Raw genomic sequence first — 19,689 nt, forward strand, 5'->3', positions numbered from 1 at the left:
GCGTCGCCTAATATAAAGAGAATCTAACAGCTCTATCTTTTTTTAACACGTGACTGAAAAGTGATATACCGGAAAGCAGCAATATAATTATACCCGCATCATAAACACTGTAACAGAAGATGAAGCACTAGATTTCACGGGTGTGATGCAACGGGCATTATCATAGATGCGGGCAACTGAATCAGTGTTGACGTACTTCAGATTAAACAAAAGAAAACGAAACAAAATGAATAATATTTTTGGAGGGGGCTATCAAGCGTGTGAGGTATCAAAAAGGTTATTTGCTTCTCTTTTTCGTTAAGGTGACTCTTGATTGCAATCCTAATGTCAATAAAAAATGATCTTGTAACTTGAACAGCCTCTAATGGGTGGATACAAAGTGGTATGAATAAATGACAGTAAAATATCATAGCATTTTGACGTTTGGAGGATTAAGATATACCTCCTTTTTTTTTTTCTTCTTTTCTTTTTTGCCGGCAGTGTAAATCTTTCTGGATCCTCGTCAGGTTATTTGAAACTTCCTTTCGTACCATCGTGATTTGCTAAATTCTGCTCTGATGGTATGAGAAGCTTGTGATTCTTCAATCAGGGGCGATGCTGACCCTCATGTCAAACAATAATTGACCTTGCAAGTGTCAATTTCACCATGGGTGCATCAAATTAGTAAACCTGATACGTGCTTAATTTAGGGTAGGTGTCGTCTGCCTAACTCTATTCATTCAAGGTCGTTGACTTCTCTTATTCATCCCATAAAAACATTTACTTGCAATGCCGTACAATATTGTCACGTCATTGCACATACAAGAAAATAACAAGAACAGGCCCTGCTGACCCGCAAGAATTTCATGCGAAGGTGTTTTGGGTGTGTTTGTGTGTGTGTTTTTTTACCACTTATATAATGTAACATGAATAGATCCGGTCACACATTTTGCACCAGTGCTGACTTTCCAGTTGGTTATCATTCGTCAACATACCCACACGTTGGTCAATCGCGCTTCTATTAGAAGCGCGATCTATGTCATTTTTCCCGGGAAAAGAGTTCAACGTAAAAATAACTGTCATGCGATATCCAATCACTCCGTACAACGGCAGAAGAGCAGTGCACTGTAGTCTATTTTCGTCAGAAAGGAAGTGTAAGTCCCAAAGAGACGCTCCGACGGGCTCACACGGTTATATAATTCCCCATAGAGACGTGTGCTAAAATTCCAAATTCCAAAAAATTCGTTGATAGCTGGGAGAAATGACGTGTTTAATCTACGGTAACTTGAAAAAGAAAAAGAAAAAGAAAAAGGTATTCCTTTCATCCATCAAATTTCTAAGGGGGGGGGGGGAGGGGTCGGGGGTTCTTCTACTCACACTCTGTCTAAGAGTACGCAAAGACAGACTGCAAGTTCTTTTTACTTTTTTTAAATCTTTTTACAGCTATTCAGTTTTTGCCAAACTGCATTTCTGATTTTTGATTATTTTTTGTTCATTTGTTTTAGTATCTTTGTTACGATTTTGTGATGCGGTCAGGGATATACCATTGTATTTACAGGTGTGAGCCCTACAATAAACAATAGTCCCTTCATGCAGGTTAAAGGGACTCTAAACGGTAGCGTGTTGCAGCGCCCTCTATGTCATTGGTACTCGCTGTGTTGAATGTTTATGCTGGTCCACTGTGTGTGTACGAGAGTGTGTGCTTGTGCGTGTGTGCGTGTCCGTGTGTGTGTTTTCCAATTGGAAAAAAAAAACATATCAGGCACTGCATATAGAGCATTCAGACGTTTAGATGGCTTTCCGTGGTAGCATTATTACATGGATACAGAAATTTCTTAGTAATCAGATCATATACTTTGATATACCTGCATATTAATTATATCAGGCCGTGGTCTACCGCGAGATAGCGTTAATACCCCAACATTGCTCATTCTTATGTTGAGTGATCTGAGTGATGAGGTAGCGTGCCCTGCTACTCTGATGATGTATTAACATCGGTTTGCCATTAGAGACAATTTGATCTATGTCTGAATGGTATCACGCTCTGGGCATGTCTTTATCTACTTTAAAAAAAAAAATGCGTTGTTGTCCAGCTTTTAGCACTCAACAGGTGATTAACCTTTTAGATGAGCCCTTAGTATAGTTAAAAAGGGGGTAAATATCTTGCTACGTGGTTTCATAATAAGTAAAATCTGAAAAAAAAAAGAAGTTTTGGATTATTAAGAAAGGGAAAAAAGTAAGAATATTTCATATCCCCCTTTTTTTTTGGGGGGGGGGGGGGGGTTCATGGGCACTGATTGTGGAGCCGACACAGCAACATTTTTATATTTTGAAAAGTACTTTTTCGATCTATTTTGGAGTATGGATGTATAATTTTATGATTCAGCCCCCGAATATTTGAAAGATAGATTACAATCATTTCAGAATATTTGAAGATAATAACTAAAGCTGCCATATCTACCTCAATTTAAGCACCTCAGATAAAGTGTGTACGGGGATATGCCCCTGGACCTATGTTTCGTATAATACGAAAACATATCTCACCAATTATTTTGAATTTCACATTAAATCACTATGGCTACCATTCTGGCAATATGAGATATGCCACTGGAAACCTGATAGACAACCAGTTGCTATGAGATTCACTATCTCAGATGAGAGCATTTAAAAGTTTGACAGTTGTAGTCCTATCCCATATTGGCATCTGACTGTGCCCAAATCATATTTCTTGCCATATCTATAGGACAGCATAGCAAATAAAAAAGACGTCACTCTTTATCACCAACTTCGGAAAATGACTCAGGGTATATCGATAATGAGAAAGAGAATTCATTCTTTGTTGGTTTGTTCAGATGGTTCTTCACAACGAGAAAACATATCTTCTTCCGCCTTTCATATGTCAGAATTCATATTAAAGTGGTACAAAGGCTTTCTGTATCCTTCCTGTCCTCATGTAGATCGGAACTCATAGAAATCAATTTTAACGGTCTTGGAATGATAGTACACGTAATTAAAAAAATAGATAAACCACATTGAATCGCCAGTCCTCATATATTTACCGATACTTTATCAGCCTTAAAGGCAATAGAACATTGAGACTCTTCTCAATCGTTTATCTTTTATCTTTATCTTTGAAATCCTTTAACGTAAAATCACACGATGTGTACCAAAGAGAGTAATCTATTTGTTATAACGGCGGGTTTCTTCCCATTGTGGAAATTCAGGAAACGAGACAACTGATAGTCTTGCCAAATATTGACTCTCACACCAACAAGTTTCTTTTTTTTTCCACATTAACAAATTTATTTACATTTCAAAAGCCCTTGCATGTTACGCAGTTACATCATCGCCCTGACGACATTTTACAATGAAATATTTTGTGTATGAGATGGAAAAAAGTCAGAATATGGAAGGCTTTTATGATATACTGTTCAGCTTACACCGCCTGAGCAACATTTTGTAAAAGCAGAAAAGGTGAATATATACATATGTTACATCGATTAAGAATCGGAAAAATGAAAATTACTATCTATGGAAAATAGGCAAACATGAAAATTAACAATGTTAATCAGAGGGAAGCACGAAATTGTCTCTCACGTTTTGTTGTTTTGCAAAGAAAAAAAAAGATACTCCAAAATAATAATGAAACCTTTCATGTAATTTTGTTTTTCTTTTCAGCTGGAGATTTCACCTCGTCGACTTTCTAAATAGCGTATATCACAGCAATATACATTAACTTGCCAAGTCGACTTCCTGAAAAGTGTATGTCGACATGGTGACATATACTATCTCGCCTAGTTGACTTCTTGAAAACTGTAGGTTAACAATTTATTCATATCTCGCCTAGTCAACTTCCCAAAATAGCTACATGGCGACATCTCGCCATGTCGGCTGACTACCAAAACAGTATGAATGTTGACAAGGCGGCTTATATATCTCTCGAAGTCGATTTGCTAAAAAATATGAAAATGAAAAAATGGGGACATATAAAAGAGTTTTGGTTTTTTGATTACACATCTTACAATTTTGAATCTGTGAGTTCAGGGCAAATAAGTCTTTCAATTGGCAAAATTGAGGGCAATACTGTAGTTCAATCATACAACATTCATGAAGTGTTAAGTGACTTTAGCTGCAACAACTGAATAATGGCTTCGTTGGCTGAATCAGCAATAAGCCTTATCGTCTTTTTGTGTAAGTATGCCTTCAATTCATTGAATGATAGTCCCGTGTGCTATACATTACAGCAATTCAGATGATGAAAAGCAATGATTGTTCGAAAGTTCTTAAAATCCTCTCCTGTAATCTTAGTGTATTATGACACCTATACGCTTCGAGAAACGTGTACTGCAAACAGGTCTTATATATAGAGTTTTTAAGACAGTTGCTCATCAACGATAAATCTCAGGAATGAACATGCTCACTATTACTGGTACATTAGTAGGTCTTGCGTTGTTTGCCCCATTGCAGTAGCTAATGTAGCAATCAGTATCATTCCGAATGATATCAACTCTAGATAAAAAATATGATACATTCAGTCTTTGAATGTTAAATAATAGCTTATTACAAAACCATGCATGCTTTTGCGGCATTTACAACCGTTATTATTATTTCTTTTTTAATGAGAGAGAGAAAGCAATAAACTGATATCATCAGAAGGAATGCATTATAAAGATCACGAAGAACCAAGGACTGACCCTTGAGGCACGTACTGAAAGTATCCATGCAGATTGCTGTTTGACACCACCGACCACCTATTGTGATCAAATAAGTTTTAATGGGATGATACAATTTTGGTTGAGATGGGGCTTCAGGTTTGAATTGTTTTTTGATGATGCTTTTTTTAGATAATGAGAAACCCCAATACTATGAAACGTGAAAGACCATGTAAATCAAGGAAGAATTCAAAGTTTATGATGAAAATTGCTTTTGAAATGAATGAGATATCCAAATTTGGCGATCCTTATAAAAGGTGGGGGACCTACCTTTTACTAGGATTACTTTCTATTACTTTGTTTATGGAAATCTCGGCCATTTGAAAACTGTTTTTTATCACATGAATTTTGAATTCCGCGTAGAATTGCATGCTTTTAGCATTTCATAAGTGGTTCCTCGCATAAGAAAAAGTTTAAAAGCTGAATCCGCACCTCAGCCAATACTATACTAATCCCTTTAAACCATGACAATGCCGTCCAATGCATTGCACGTCACAATGATCAAGGTTACATATCAAAAAGCATAAGTGTGGTCTAGTGTCGAATGCCTCTGATAAATTTAAGAAAATTGCCAGGCAACAATATCCATAAGTCTTTTGAATGATTCTGCAACGAAATTTAATCGGTGAAAGGCTCACGCCAGTTGAAAAAAAAATGTTGAATCAAATTTTGGAATCACAATATTTCTTTTCAATCAAAAACTTTTTAAAATTCTTATCGTATATTATATGCAGCAAATAGACAATATGTCTCCCCGCGACGTTCACGGGTACAAGTGGAAGAAAAAAGTAAAGTATGCATACAGTTAAATAAAGTATATTATATTATGTCATACTTTAATTACTTAAGCGAAGATATAACATTTTGGAATTTCAGATACCGAAGTATAGTTTGAGTTTGATCTGACATGATAATATGACTACCCATTTGCATGTTTACATGCGTGTGAGTATTGGTATGAAAACAATAAGCAGAAATTAATGTGCAGGTAAAAATACATGCATGTATATAGTCACAATAAATATTGGATGCGTATATTTACCTTGATAGTTCAAAACAAAGTAGAAATTGTTTAAAGGAGAACCCAAAGTTAGCACACATGCTAGTCAAGAATGGTTCTCCCTATTCATGCATCTCGAATGTTTTGCGGCAAATGATTTCCAAAACTTCGCTCCTGTAAAGAAATAGAATGCATACCATGTGGTATTTTACATTTAGGGAATCTTGGCATGGAGTGCTCTTTGCCTCTTGTTCTATAGGTAGGCCTATAATTCCAATATACCCCCATCCTCATAACTGCACAATGTTCATTTACTATAATAGACCCACATTGCTTGTTTATTACCTTTTCATTAGGTATATATTGATTGCAAAAGACTTTGAAGAAATACTCAGGATTTCAACAATAGGCTATTCCTCTGAAATAGAGGCCTGTCACCACCAAAGGAAAGGTCAACTTTCATATACACGTGGATTGAGTGAATGCAGCTCGACGTCAGCGACAAGTCAAGGAAATGTGCACTTTATTTTCAAATAATAAAATTTTGTGAATTTCTCTGTATTTCTTATATCGTTGTGCGCATTATGTGACATCATAAACTGTAGTCATCCAGCCTGTTGACTTTGCAAATACTATAGTACTTTAAAAACTCATAATTTTTGAATGGATTTGCCAATTTTCCCCAAACTTTCACTGATATGTTCTGCTAAAAGGGTAAATTTATTCCCTTAACCTGAACGAGGGGAGTCAAATGTTCTTTTGTTATGCGAGAAAGTTGAAAAATTTTGAACAATATTCTTCATGTTTTCTTTACATCGTTGCACCATTAATAGCATCAAACTGTGACCTCACAATTAGCTGTAGTAGTCTTCTCATCCAGCAGTGACTAAGCAGAATCTTCAAAAATTCATAAATGTTAAACAGATTGTACGTTTTTTTCTCAAACTTGCTGATGTGCTCTCTCAATATTGTTGCAAATACTCAATCCACAAGTCTATGAAGGTGAACTTGTCCTTCAAAACCTTTCTCTCTCTCTCTCTCTCTCTCTCTCTCCCCATGATACAATGGCCGGCTTGGAGATCATTACCATCCTACGCAGGGACCCCAAAGTCCAGCAGCGCGACATTTTTGACAGATAAACGTACTACAGTGTGTACTATTGTATATAGTAAACAAAGAATATAAGATAATGCACTATTTTCTCACTAGTATCAAAGATCACAATCGTAATTAACATCGTATTTACACTAACCTCCTTGGAATCACTTCCGGTGGCCCGCGTGCGGGAGCTCGAAGTCTAGTGGGTATAAACTGTAGACAGTATAGTAGGCCTACTATTAGTAGGCATATAGAGTGTATCAAATCTACTATTACAAACAGTGAAACACAAGTATAATAGCTACGATTAAAATTCTCGTTCTACCTGCCCTTTATTTACGGACAGAAACTAAATACCAAGTGTGCCTATTCCGACGGATCCCGGATAACATAATAAATGGAGTACAAGAAACATACGAGCGTGACCATTTTTCTCCTGATGGGAGTGATGCTTCTGCAATTAAAAGGTTAGTCCGAGCCGAGGCAATCATCATGCACTTTCCTGAACAACATTTATTTATCATGTTTATATCGATAAAAATTTCCATAATCGAGCAATGCTTTATAGTCCGATGCCTCCGAAGAGGATGACCTGCTCGACTGAAAAGAAAAAATCACAAAATGTTTTTAAGATATCTAAAAAATCACCAAAAAGTATGTTTTTACGATATTTTTGTAGTTAAAAATATACTGAAAATATCAGAAAAAACCTTAAAAATATGTTTTTAGATTTTTTTTTTTGCATACACTTTACAGTTTTGGAACATCGAATACTGTATGTTAAGAATATATTTTTTGAATATTTTTTTTTGTCACGTCGTGCTGCTACAGGAAAAAAAAGGACTGTAAAAATATGTTTTCTAGTTACTTTTTATGCCCTAATGATTTTTGGCTTCAACAAACTGCAAGAAAAAAAAATAATATTTCTGTATTACATGGTTGAGTTTGGCAAAAACAAAAAAAAATCTAAAAATATCACAAAATGTTTTAAAAATATTTAAAAAAATCACCAAAAAGTATGTTTTTACGATATTTTATAGTTTAAAGTAGACTTAAAATATCAGAAAAAACCTTAAAAATATGTTTTTAGAATCTTTTTTCATACACTTTAGAGTTTTGGAACATCGAATACTGTATGTTAAGAATGTATTTTTTGAATATTTTTTTTTGTTAGGTCGTGCTGCTACAGGAAAAAAAAACACTGTAAAAATGTGTTTTCTAGCTACTTTTTTATGCCTTAATGATTTTGGGCTTCAACAAATTGCAAGAATATATTTTTTCAATATTTCTGTTTTACATGGTTGAGTTTGGCAAAAATGAAAAATATCTTTCACTAACTTAACAGGGAAAATACATTGTATGTGGAATTTCCTTTATAAATGTAGTGTATATACATGATGTCATGAACTGTTGATACGTTGTACTCTTCTCATTCAGCAAAAGCTGCACCAAAAATTAAAACAATTTTTCCTGTACTTATGTTTAGTAATTATACACGTTTGATATTCAGCATTTTGGTAGTAACCATGATAAAAATCATTGGCTCACAATAAATTACCTCCTGATTGTTAGAAAGACATCATACCTATATATCCCCTATATAGATTATATTGAGATTCCATAAAGCAGGAACTGTACGTTACATATTTATTAAAATGAATGTTTCTTGTGTCAAGTTATTTTTTTGTTGCAACTGAATGAAAAACTGCCTGTCATCAATGTAAGTAAACACTTAATCCAATGTTTTAATAGTGTCCATTCTCTTCAAAAATCAAGGGCATGCGTACTCAAGTTGGATATAAGAAAAGTATTATCATAATTATGATGGTAAATGTTTTGGGATAATTGTTTTCTTGGTAATCTGGATCAGTATTTCAATCGCTGTAACTGATTTCAAATTAATAATTCGAAAAAATACCCATAAACATGGTTCTCTACACACAAAACAATAAAGGACGAAATGTCCCATACATATTTGTGCCATACGTCAAACGTCATATCTGTCTTTAATTAAAACCTGTAATTGAATTTTTACTTTATGACATTCACTGTACCTCTGATAATCTTCAGCATTGTGTCTTTTATCACACTGAATTACAAGTTGTAAAATGAAATACTTTCAGAGTTTTCAGGTTAAAAAAAAATACTCAAAATATTTTTCCCCTGGTCCCATTCATAATGGTGCATGTTTTCTCTTCTTGGATATAATTGTCAATGTCATTTTTTTTTTGGTCATTTTTCACATGATTATTATTCTTCTAGATATTAATCACCATGAGGAAGTTCAATACATTCTTTTGATTTTTTTTTTCAAGCCATAAGCCTCTGAAATGTCCCATCGATACGTAACGCTCACACTATCTTGGACTTGCCCATATATAAAATGGAGACGGAAAAATATAATACAGTACTATCGTACTCACAAAAGGGAAGCTAAAGTTAAAATTAATAAGAAACAGTACCATTGAACTTATACATGTCATTCATATCTATTCATTTGGCATACTGCGCTACAATATGTTTCTTTGGTAATTTTGGAAAAAGTAAATTACATGAACATCAATCTGTGAAATAATGAGTGCACTGTACATGTTAGATATTAATCAGGTACAGAGCATTTATACCATGTCTCTGAGTAGAAGCAATAATTCCTTTCAATTTCTTCATGCTAAGTCTGTCCTGTTGTTAACAACATTATGTTTCAAAGTGTGTGCAAGAAGAAGAGCTGCCATGATGTTTTGTATCTTACTTTGTTTCAAAAACAGACAGGGTTGAGCTTTCCTGAGAATATTCCTGCATGTAGATTCTGTCCTACAGTGCAAATGCATTCTAAATAGTATTTTTCTTAGTCAGAAATCTGCATATTTTAAAGAATTGATCCTCATTGATTAATGGCATATATTTATCAAACTTTCTTCCTAATTACAGGAAAACTGGGAAGAAGGTTAGGATGAAAGTTAGGAAGAATTTTAAAATACCACTACGCCTACATATAGGAAAACATTCCAGAATCTTTGCAGTGAAACTTGACTCAATTCACAGTGGTTCATATGATAAATAAAAAATGAAAGAAATACACTGTACACTTCTATATCTCAAATCAGGGAATCACTAACTATCATATTGCATGGTATTTCCACTGTCCGTTGTGAGGTTGTAATTATTAAATATATAAAAAGAAATACTCGAAATCCTGAAATAAATTTGTATATCGTCTACCCGGGTGTATCTGCTTTTGTAGTGTATACAATGTTACTGTACCAAGTAGCCGTAAACACAAATGAACGCCGGTATACACACACATGCCTAGCCGTAGCCTTTTACCATATTACGAACGACGCATTACGAACGACGCATGTACTTTGTACTTTGTAGCATTGGGATAACCATTTTGGAGTACATGTATAATGTATACTTAGAGTGCATACACATGTGCACTGTACATGTACGTAGTAAATGTACTTGTAAATTTGTCAACAATACCTTGTAAATTTATATGATAAACTTAAGTAGAATGAGGATTGACTGAATTGTTTTTCAATGAATGTCTAATATAGGCTTGCAAATTAAAATCAGCAGCAGGAATCTTGTATGAAACTGAGGTAATCTGTTCATTTTAAGCATAAAGCCAGGGAAAGCCATGGGGGTCTTTATAATGGGATCCGAGTTGTAAAAAGTCTGGAGGTACACATACATTGTTTCTCTATGGCCGGAAAACTTCAGCTTAACCTATAATAATTTGCAATCAGCATCAAACTTAGAAAGTTGGGTAGCTACATTGTAACAGGGTCTTTCTTGCAGCTACATGTACAGTCGTATGACTACACCCCCATGTCCGCCTTTGCGATTTTGCCACCATCTCATACATCAAATAAATCAATGTGTAACACTATGGCATTGGTAACACTACGATTTGCCCACCGTTCATTCCCAAGTACGCTGTATGTCAGGTTTGGCAGAATTAAAAAAGAAGTTACACATATGTACAATGTACATATGTAAATGTATACTTGCTCTGGTATGTTGTAATTGTAATTTCTGCCAATATTTTGTACCTGTCGGAGGAGAGAACTTGGAGGAGAGAACTTGACATGCATACCATGAAAGAAGATGGTGGTGGATTTTATATGAAAATATGTTTAGATATCTTACTTCTAAGCCCCTAAAATTAGGAACTCCAGCTTAGTGTTCGTGATATATCAAGCTTGCCATTTCTGACTCTGTACAGTGTCACAATTATACATTAGTAAAATATACACAGGGCAGATGCTGAAACCTTTTACACACCATAATTATGTATGCACAGTGTGTGTCTCGAACCCATCGTACTGGATTTGTAGTATGATTTGAAGACAGCAGATGAGGAGAATGATGGACATGTGTTTTCTATGGAGGACAGAGAACAGGAAGTGCTTCATGACAGTTCAATGATCGTTATAGAGGAACAATGGAATAAGGAGAAGATGTATACATGTACATGTACAGATGAGGCAAAATGTACACATATTGTAGCTAAGAAGCTTAACAGTGCACGCATCAAGATAGTTGAGAGAATAAGTGTCTCCGCGTTGTTTTGAATTGTTGCATACAGTTACATAATTCGTTGATTGTGTTAGGATATGTTGTTTCTCTACAAATGTTGTACTCTGTAGTTCTACTTGGAACTTGGAAGATGGTCAGCGTACATTGTGCATGGTATGTTTATGTGAGTTTGTTAGGAAAAGTATTGGTTTATGAACCAGTGGAATATGTGCTGGCATGGTGTGGGTACCACGACTACCACCTGTAGATTGCAAAGTGTGAGAGACGTCTAGGACATAGTGTCCCAGGTGGGTGATGATGATAAAATTATTTCATTCAGTGGTTTCTACTACTACAACCACCAACTAATGTTGGATGCTTGGAACATCTCATGGTGTGTTCATTTTGCATCATGTTATACCAAATATTGGCTAACATTTCCAATTTACTTTCTGCAGGATGTTCTGCAATAGATGTGGTTCAGGCCCCTGTTGGAGAGGATGTCACGCTGCCCTGTCCATTCATCCACGGACCCGAGGATGTGGATTTGTTGCAGTGGAGGAGAATTAATGGAAAAACAGAACACCTTGCAGAATTGAATGGACAGGGAAGAATAAGCGCTATATCCCCACGATACAACATATCTTCTAACCTGGACTTGTTAATCAGAAATGTGTCCTTCGGGGACACAGGCAGATATCAATGTCACGTGTCACACAAGGACATAATGGTTGCATCAACTGAAAATGATGTTGCCCTGAATACTTATGGTAAGATTGAAGTGTGATTACCAGTGCCATCTTTATTCTTGATTAGCATGCGCTGCTATTTATCATTAATATCATTCATTCTTCTTATATTCTTTCTTTCCGACACTGTGCTACCAAACCAGCTATGTGTGCATTGTAGCTAAAGTTTAGAGGGGAGTTTCCCAGCTTTGCAATAATATGTAACTCAAGCAAGATTACATGCTTCCTGTACGGTAACTGATTAACATTTGTACATTGTATGTAATCCCGCTAATGGGATATGGGAACGTTTCACTGCATAAGCTGGGTTTTTTTTTGTCATACATGAGAAACAAATACATGATTTTCGCGAATGTGGGGGTCACCGCCATTTTCCAAGAGATGTTGTTTTCACAAATTGACATCGGTGCTGTCATAAATACCCTAGTGCATGGGGGCATTTTCGCATGTTGTTACGATCCAATTCGCGAAATTCGTGAAAACAATGCTCAGCTTGATAAATATACAATACAAATTTTACATGTGTAAGGCTATTGTCAGTGATGTTAACTGTTTCCTGATGCCCAAAGGTACCTTGGAACACACGTGTACAAGGTTTATATGAGTACGGAATAACTAAAGTAAAATAACTAAAAAAGAGACTTACAAAATATAAAAAGCATCACAAGAAATATTGAAGTGGTTGATGAAATTAACAATTGTGTTCACCTATTTTGAGGAAGAAAGATGATAAGTGGATCATTGAAAAAATTCAGTCAAGTTAGGTTCATCATGTTGATCTTATTATGTAAGAATTGAGCTGTCAAAGGTGTTATTGTTAAAGTTTGATAGGATGTGTATGTTCTCTTTTAAATATGTTTTTGCCAGGCTTTAAAAAGTACAATTATGTTTGCAAGAGAGAAGAAAAAGAAGGAAAACTAAACATATTTCAGTGGATTTCAGGAGAATTTAGCATTGCCTCTCTCTCTCTCCCCGCCTCTTTCACATGAGAAATGCAGCCTAGAAGTCGTTAGCAGTACTGATTTCATAAAAGATGATCAAATCCACGAGAAAATCTCATTGCAGTCAGTGGTCATTACTACAGTACATACTGTAAAACGAGAAATGTTCACATGCATTTTGATTTCACGAATTTCACGAAGCCAAGATTCACGACATTAAAATGCATGTGAAAGTTCTTGTCTACACTTTACGCATTAAATGTTGACTTTACGCATTGAACACGAAAAAGGCTGTTGGCTCTAGTTCGCGAAAATTTCATGCCGCGAAAATATGGTGTTTTACAGTATGATACAAATGTCCCTAAATTGTAATGTACCACAAGAACTATCAGCGTACAGTATGATTAATGTTGAGTTGTGCCATAGCATGTGCATGTAAACATATTAAATTTAAACCAAAGTAATTTTCACAGAGGCAGTAGCTGTCTCCAGATATTTTTAATTGAACCACCTCACCCTACCCCCACCTCCCAACCCCCCCCCCCAAAAAAAAAAGACATGGGGTAGGGGATGGAAAATACCAATGATGTTCTTCATAGTTTAGACTCAATATCACATGACGTTCAGTCAGTGTTATCATCATGGGTTCAGTAATAACTTGCATGCATTTGTGTGTGTTTACAAAATTAATGTATGATAAACCTTAAGGTCTTTATTTTCTGTACAGCTCAAGATACAAGAGAAGTGCAGCTTGGAGATGATGTCCATGTTCAGTGCAGTCATCCATCCCTGAATGTTAACGGCTTTAAATACTCCATCTCCTGGGCCAAGCAGACTCACATTTTGTCAACGGAGCATAATCTGACTCTGACCATAAGAAGCTTCTTCGTTGGAGATGTGGGACGATACCAGTGCAACATCACTTCAGAGTCAGGTGTCACGTACATCGCCCACCAGACTGTCCTCACAACAACCGGTAAATATTGAACTCACTTTATAGGGATTAACTCATGAATTCCAAGTTGAAATCTCAATTGGTAACGAGGTTGATCAACGACCTATGCTACAACGCTCAAGTCGCCTGCAGTAATGAAGGACGCTTTCGAGTCTGTAATTGAATAACTCTTTACAGTTTGATACCAGAATTGCAAGTACATGTATATTGAGCCATGTGAAGCACAACAAAAGGGAACTTGCTGTTAAACATTGTACTCAGCATTACTACACCCAGGCATTGTCAATAAAATGGAAGAAAGATCATAAACATGTCTATGTTGTGATTGTTTATTGATGAAACTTTTTATTGGTCGGTTGCTTTCACACGTGAGTCAAAGGCAATTATCCTACTAATTAAGCCAAGAAGAAGAAGAAGAAGAAGAAAATAAAGAAGAAGAAGAAGAAGAAGAAGAAGAAAGAAATGGGATGGGGAGCTTCTCTTTCTCCATACTTGGATTCTCTGCAAATGAAATCATCTCCCATATTCTGAGCCCAATTTTATGGCACTAAAATAAAACAATTAATGGGTAGTCATGATATTTAACAGGTTTGAAAAGAAAACTTCTTACAAACGCTGTACTCCCCCCCCCCCCCTCTCTCTCTTCTTCTTCTTCTTCTTCTCACAGTTGTAACTACTGAGGATGTAAGGGGACATATTGGGGAGAGTGCAACATTATCTTGTCCAGTGGGAAGTGAAGTCCATGGTGCCGCCTACTGGAAAAGATATTCAGAGGACTTTCCACAAGGCAAACTGATAGCCGACTTTCCCCGTAACGACACACCTGCGGGTTACACAGTCAGATCTGATTTCTCCCTGGTAGTTGAAAAAGTACGACCGTTTCATGAAGTCTACGAATGCTGCCAACCTCCGACTCAAGAGACAGCAGGGGTTTTGCACAAAATACATCTCTATGCTTTTGGTAAGACCTCTTGATTGCCCTGTCTTTTGTCTCTTTATTTTAATAATGACAGTTTACGCTATCAGCTTAGTGTTCGAAGGGTTAGCTCTCGTTTTGTTTTTTTACTAGCTGTGATGCTATTCTGTTTTGCTGTATGAAAACCTTATATTCCATATTCCCATAATCCTTCTGTTCTGAAACTGTCATCAATCATACATGGAATTCCTGGGTATAATAAACATTGGTGTACAATGTAAAAGCTTTTTATGCGTATGTGGGTTTAGAATTTCTTGATATCAGTACTTGCAATTTTAGGTGTCACACGAGTAATGTTCACCAGACTGAGATTGAGAATGTCCTTCATCCAGCTTGAACAGATAATCTTATACCAGTACAGTCTGTTATTTCTGTAGTTGTTCTCTCTTTTGCCCTCACGAGGCAAAATAGTATTTAGTTTTGCCTTTGCTATATATGTGTGCGTTTGTGTGTGTATATATGCCTACCCATACTGAAGTGAAAGGTATTTCATGGCTCCCCCAGTGATTGACACCTAGTAGTGGATTGGATGTCTGTCGAAAGGAGCTCGAAATGTGTCTGGTAAAGTTGACCGAAAAAATTGGTCGTCGGGGATTAGACAGAAAGATCCGTCTGTCCGGAGGAGTCTTTTATATTTTTCACGTTATCGCTCTCCTCCGTAGACGGAGGGGATCCTTGAAGCCAGACGCAGTCTCCGCGGAACATTCCCCGACGGCCAGATACAGACTGATCTTTCGGTCAAGTCGGGGATATGTTCCGCGGAGACTGCGTCTGGCTTCACGGATCCTCTCCTACGGAGGAGAGTGATAACGTCAATAAAAATAAAAGACTCCTCCGATCTTTCTGTCTACTGGCAAAGTTGCTGCAAGTACAGAGTTTTGCATGGAGTCTCGCGAGAAGTTTTCGGGAAGTTTGTGGTCACACTGTACTTACGGAACTGAAACTTGCCAAGGTATGCCAATGTGACCGTTGCTATTGAGATAGGCCTACTGTATCAAGGAGAGTGGACAACTTGAGCGAGTCTGAGCAGATAACCAGAACAGCGAGACTAGGCACCAAAGCAAACATAGTGTGATGCTTATGGATTTCTTCGGGAAAATTGAGTTTCACACCCCAAAGGCCCTTTTCAGGGCCAACCATTACCACAACGGCTCTTCATAGAGCCAGCATGACACCAAGTGAGAGACGTCCCCGTCGTGGTGTCGGTAATGCGTTGGCCCTGGCTCAGCGTAGCTGAATCTCACACAAACGGCCCTTCTTAGGGCCATGCAATTGGAACGCCAAAAAAGAATAAAACTAAGGCATACTTCAGGAAATAATACAAATAATATGATAAATGATTGTAAAATTGTATAATGCATTGCTCAAACCTCAGTCCCTTTATACACATGACTTCGCGCCAAAAAAAAATAAGAAAGTAAGAAAACTAAAACGGAGAAATGAAATAAATTTGTAGGCATGATTTGGACACTAAGCTACCCAGATGAGAGTTTAAAGATGAATAGTGGATAATTTACAGTTTTTGACAGGAGTTAAAAAGCAAAGTGCACTGACAGGAAAATTTTCTTAACTGATAGGACCATTACCTGAATGGACCTCTTCTCCTCGGCTGCCTCGTGAATTTATAAATAAGATCTTGTGCAATAATAGGTTGGATCAGCATCTGACCAGTCATCTATCATCAGTAGACAGCAAAATCTGAATTTAAAAGTTAATATGAAGGTTATTGGATTTAGTGAGCATCTCTTTGGCTTGAAGACTAGGTGGCGACCAGTTGACGACTAGAGTCTAAGTTGCATTTATTTCAAATTTCAGAGAACAATTAAGATGCAAAACTAAGCGATTTCGCTGCAGTTCAGTACCGTATTTCATTGATTTGTTGACTTTACTTTAATCAGGCTGATGATTATATAATTTGTATGGCATATTGTAAAATTAAATTGCACATTGGTTGTATGTTACATAATTAATATTTTATTGTTCGGTTGCACTATCTATGAGGCATTATCTCTATAGACCTTTATGCCTATCTCGCTCTCTCCTCTCCCTCTCGTTCTCGCTTCTCTCTTCCCATCTCTCTTCCTCTCTCTCTCTCTCCCCTCGTCAAACTACTTTTATGTGACATAGTGCAATGCTTTGTAATCACCATCCAAATATGGTTCCCAGTGGTGTTCAGAGTTCATTGGTTATCATTTGAGATTTGAGAAAATTGTTTCAAATGATAAAATTCCCTGCCTCATACCCCTATGTAAGAACATTAGACATTTACGCAAATCAAATGTCACAGAACAATTAAGAATTGATTCCGCAACAGTTCAGTACCGTATCTCATTGATTTGTTGAATTCTTTTTAATCAGGTTGATAATGTTTTATTATTTGTATGGTATGTTGCAAAAATTAAGTTGCAGATTGGTTGTAGGTTACATAATTTATACTTTATTGTTCGGTTGCATTATCTATGAGGCATTATGTCAATGGGCTTCTATACTCGCTCTCCCCTATCTCTCATCCTCTCTCTTGCCCTCGCTTCTTTCTTCCTGTCTCTTTCTCTCTCTCCCTCTCTTCAAACTACTTTTACGCGAAATAGCGCAACGTTTTCTAAATCACCATCCAAATATGGTTCTCAGGGTTGTTCAGAGTTTATTGGTTATCATTAGAGATTCATTTGCAATATTCATACCTCTACATCAAGAGTATACCAAGCAACATGTCTGTTTGATACGGTTTCATGAGGCGCCCTCCTCGTCCATCAGTGGTCATAATAATAATAATAATAATAATAATAATGTGATTGGAATTTAGCAAGTTACACTTCTGCAATATTCCTGTTGTGCAATAATAGTTTTTGGAATGTTTCTTTTTTCTGATCCATATATTTTGTGTGTATTTCCCATCTGCATTCATAAGATTGATATTTGTATTCATTGTATGATTTATATTGATAACTATATATGTTTTTTAAGATGGTGCAATCTTTATAACACACATTTTTTTATAATAATGATAATGAGTTAAATTGAGATTATTGTGTGATATTGATTGAGTTTATGTATTCAGATCATTATTAGAAAATAATCTTAATTGATATGAGAATAACTGAAATGTGAAATGTAAATGAATGTTGTTATGTTTGTATGCTTATTGCATATTCGTGGGTAGCCCCCCTTTTTGTATAAGGTATTTCAGTTTTTGTATAATTTTGATCATTAATGATATATGATATTGTTAAAAAGATAGTAATGTTAAAAGATTGTATGGATTGAAATGATGATTTTAATAGAAATATAAGATGAAAAAATAGATTTATTATTCTATAAATCTTTGCACATCTCATTCCAAGTATTCTCTTCTGTCTCTTTCTATCTCTCTTGCTATCTCCTTCCTACCCCTTCTGTGTTTCTCTCTCTCCGTCTACATACACAAGTGTTTGATATCTCTTATGTTATCACTGCCCGCCTTATTTTTTTTTCAGTACATGCATAAACAAAATTTGAAAGTTGTTGGAGAAGTATAATGATTTGTGTATTTTTGATGTATTTTAGTTTATAAGTTTGTGTATGTTTATGTGATGGTGACGTGAAGATTATGTATAATTTTTCTCGCAGCTTTCTCGATGTGTATGTATAAGTGTATTTGATTAATTTTGCTATTTTGGTCATCAGGTGTGTTTTTTTTTTATATATGTTTACATATGTTTACATGATTCATGTTCTCCATTTTTCAAATCTTTCCCCGTGTCTATGGAAGCCGGAATGTTTAAACCCTAATAGTACTTAAGTATTCACGTCATTATCACTCCCATGTCTAAATTGCTATTAGAGCAACTGCTATAGTGTGCAGCATGTGGTTACTTGTTCTCATTTTATCACACACATAAGTGCATGTGAGAAGAATCTTCTGAGCCCCGAGTAATAGTCATTCTCTTTTGTTTATCCTTACTTTTGGTCTTAATTGTACCCTTGCTCCTCATCCTGTTTCCCTTACGAGGCTTTTGTAGGGACCTACACTCAACAAGCTTTGCTTTTTAGTAGGTTCCATCGTATTTCTCTTCGCATTTTTTACTTTGATTGAAAATGACACATCGACCGTTATGTATTACTTTTGTATTCCTATTTCTTCATGTATATATCCAAGCTGGACATTCTGTATTATATTTTGTTATATACCATGTATTTTCCATCGAGAAATACGAAAATAAATTGAAAAATTGAAATTGAAAATAATTGTGTAGTTTTATATTTTAATCGTAGACTGATTGTATGATTATGTATGTTATTATAAAATGAAATATGATATTGTACAAAATTCTGCAATTCAGTCATCTTCATGGCCGCAAATGAATTTTTAAATAAACCATTACCATTATTTAGATTTGAATTCTAATGAACTTAGGAAAATGCAAACTTTCAACTGTGCCATAATGAAGTGAATGATTTCCATGTATTTGTTGTTCTTGCAGTGTCGACAAAGGACAACCTTAAGGGCCAAGTTGGGGAGAATGTTACTATTTCATGTCCCTCGTCAGGTGGACTCAGGAATCATACCAACCTGCATTGGAAGAAATATTCACATGGCTCATCGCATGGCATGCCAATTGCCTCCAGTAGACGTGGTATCACAGCTCCTGGTTTCACAATCAGCTCTGACTTCTCACTGACCATCGAGAACGTATCGATACATGATGAAGGCATCTATGAATGCTACCAACCTCCGACTCGGGAGACAGCAGGTGTCTTATATACTGTCTCCCTCCAGGC

This window comes from Diadema antillarum, unplaced genomic scaffold, assembly GCF_040938485.1.
Source record: "Diadema antillarum isolate AM-2024a unplaced genomic scaffold, OU_Dant_1.0 scf00000071, whole genome shotgun sequence".
Lineage (NCBI taxonomy): Eukaryota > Metazoa > Echinodermata > Echinoidea > Diadematoida > Diadematidae > Diadema > Diadema antillarum.